We start from the raw sequence: 3,132 nt of genomic DNA on the forward strand, positions 1-3,132 counted from the left end.
TGAACAAATGCGGAATAAACCTAGCGGTTAATTTGTCAAGCACAAAACCTACAACAACTAGGCTCACCTATGTGCACCAACAACTTATGCCAAGCAACATAAACTACTAGGTGATAGCAAGATATATGACAAGAACAATATGGCTATCACAAAGTAAAGTGCATAAGTAAAGGGCTCGGGTAAGAGATAACCGAGGCACGCGGAGACGAGGATGTATCCCGAAGTTCACACCCTTGCGGATGCTAATCTCCGTTTGGAGCGGTGTGGAGGCACAATGCTCCCCAAGAAGCCACTAGGGCCACCATAATCTCCTCACGCCCTCACACAATGCAAGATGCCGTGATTCCACTAAGGGACCCTTGAGGGCGGTCACCGAACCCGTACAAATGGCGACCCTTGGGGGCGGTCACCGAACCCGTACACTTTGGCAACCCTTGGGGGCGATCACTGGAACCCGTCAAATTGCTCGGGGCGATCTCCACAACCTAATTGGAGACCCCGACGCTCGCCCGGAGCTTTACACCACAATGATTGAGCTCCGAACACCACCAACCGTCTAGGGCACCCAAGCACCCAAGAGGAACAAGCTCAAGGGCACCAAGCACCCAAGAGTAATAAGCTTCTCAACTTGTAACTTCCACGTATCACGTGGAGAACTCAAACCGATGCACCAAATGCAATGGCAAGGGCACACGGAGTGCCCAAGTCCTTCTCTCCCAAATCCCACCAAAGCAACTAATGCTAGGGAGGAAAATGAGAGGAAGAACGAAAGAAGATCACGAAGAACTCCAAGATCTAGATCCAAGGGGTTCCCCTCACTTAGAGGAGAAAGTGATTGGTGGAAACGTGGATCTAGATCTCCTCTCTCTTTTCCCTCAAGAACTAGCAAGAGTCATTGGAGGGATTGAGAGTTAGCAAGCTCGAAGAAAGTCAACAATGGGAGAAGAACACGAGCTCCAAGAATAAATCTCAATGGGGAAGAAGACCCCCTTTTATAGGTGGGGAGAAATCCAACCGTTATCCCCTTACTCAGCCCGCACGACGCGGTACTATCGCATCGAGCTGCGGTACTACCGCGGTTGGCTGCGGTACTACCGCTGCAGGTTGCGGTACTACCGCATGTGCAGCACTGGCCAGATGAAGGCCTGTTGCTCAGGGCAACGAGCGGTAGAACCGCCGGAGCGGTACTACCGCGCGCCCCTACGGTACTACGTAAGGCAGGCAACACTAGGCGCAGAGAAAGCATGGAAGTAAAAAATTACTTCCGTACCTACTTCCGCTGAGGGAGGACCTGCGCAAAAATCCGGTACGGTACTACCGCACACAAAGAGCGGTACTACAGCATAGGGCACGGATGTAAAAAATTACATCCGCCCCTACTTCCGCTCATGCTGCTAAGCCTGGCCAGAGCCCACGGTACTACTGCGCCCGCGGCGCGGTACTACCGCGTAGGGCACGGATGTAAAAAATTACATCCGCCCCTACTACCGCTCGAGTAGCTGCGCCTGGCCTGAGGCCACGGTACTACCGCTCCCACAGAGCGGTACTACCGTGAGCACCTGCAGTACTACCGCATGTGGACTGCGGTACTACCGCAAGGGCCTGCGGTACTACCGCTCCGAAGAGCAGTACTACTGCATGTCCCAGATTAGCAACACTACGAGTCCTTCATTTTGCAGAGTAGAAAACAGAGGGAAACAATAAAACCAGAACTGCCATAACTTCCACAAATGAGCTCCGAATTGAGCAAACTCAAGCTTGTTGGAAACAAGACAACGAGTAGCATCAAAACAGCGAAGAACAAAGAAGTGAAACCTCCAACAAAGAAGAACCGACAACGAGTAGCATCAAAACAACGATATAGTAAGAAGAGGCAGGGGAGGTATGCCTAACAAACAAAGGAGTGAAACCTCCAACAGAGAAGAACCGACATATCCTCCAACATCGAAAACATCATAGAAGATGCATGTGAACTCCGTTTTCAATGAACTCGAGCTTGTCATAAAAATGACCATAAGCTCCAAATCTCACAAGGAGAAGAACCAAACAAGAACCAATAAAGATGATGCAAGGATGCAATGGTTTGAGCTCTCTACGAACGATACAATCAAGCAACTCATCGAGAGCCCCCTTGATAGTACAGCAATCGATCCTAAAACCCGGTCTCCCAACTATGACCATGAGACCGGTAAAATAGAAAACCTATCAAGGGCAAACCTTTGCCTTGCACAAAGTCCACTTGAGCTAGATGATGACGATCTTGACTCCCTAAAGTTGGACCACCTTTCTTGATTGCGTTGGCGCGATGAAGACTAGATGATTGCTCCCCCATAGTCCACTATGGGTGAGCCACTCTTCGGCTCATCTTCACAAGTCCATTGATACCACAATGGACGGCATGCTTCATTCACTTGATCTCTTTGTGATGCATCACTTGAACTTGCACACCGCATCCTAACCCCACAAAGAACTCTCACGAAGATCATGGGTTAGTACACAAAGCATAATTAACAATGCTTACCATACCATGGGATCACTTGATCCCTCTCGGTACATCTTCTACGCTTTGTGTGTTGATCAACTTGATTCACTCTTTGACTTAGTCTTGATCAACCTCTCACAAGACCAATCTTTTAGGTAATTCCTTGAATAGCACCTTGGCCGACACAAACTCTCCTTGAAACCAACATATGTACTCCAAGAAAAGCCTATGGACAAAACCTTCAAATATAACTCAAGGCAACCATTAGTTCATAGAGATTGTCATCAATTACCAAAACCAAACATGGGGGCACCGCATGTTCTTTCTCTCTAGGAGGTCTAAAGCTTGTAGTACTAGGTCTGGAGCTTGAGGCTGATGCATTTGCAGGTGTTGTTGTCCTTCTTTTCAAAGCTTCAGTATGTGCTTCCTACATTGCATCAAAACAGAACAAAGAAACGTCAGTTGCTACTTACAGAAACAGAGCATACATTGTATTGTACATATTAAATTGTTAACTAAATTACCTCTGCTTTCCTCATTTTTTTCCCTTTCTTAGCAAGAAATGTCTTTGTTTTTTTGTTCCTATCTGGATTCTGCAGACAAGACCCTTTATTGTGTCCCTTGGACTTACAAAATCCACAAGTGATTTG

Source organism: Triticum dicoccoides, chromosome 7B, assembly GCF_002162155.2.
Source record: "Triticum dicoccoides isolate Atlit2015 ecotype Zavitan chromosome 7B, WEW_v2.0, whole genome shotgun sequence".
Taxonomy (NCBI): Eukaryota; Viridiplantae; Streptophyta; class Magnoliopsida; order Poales; family Poaceae; genus Triticum; species Triticum dicoccoides.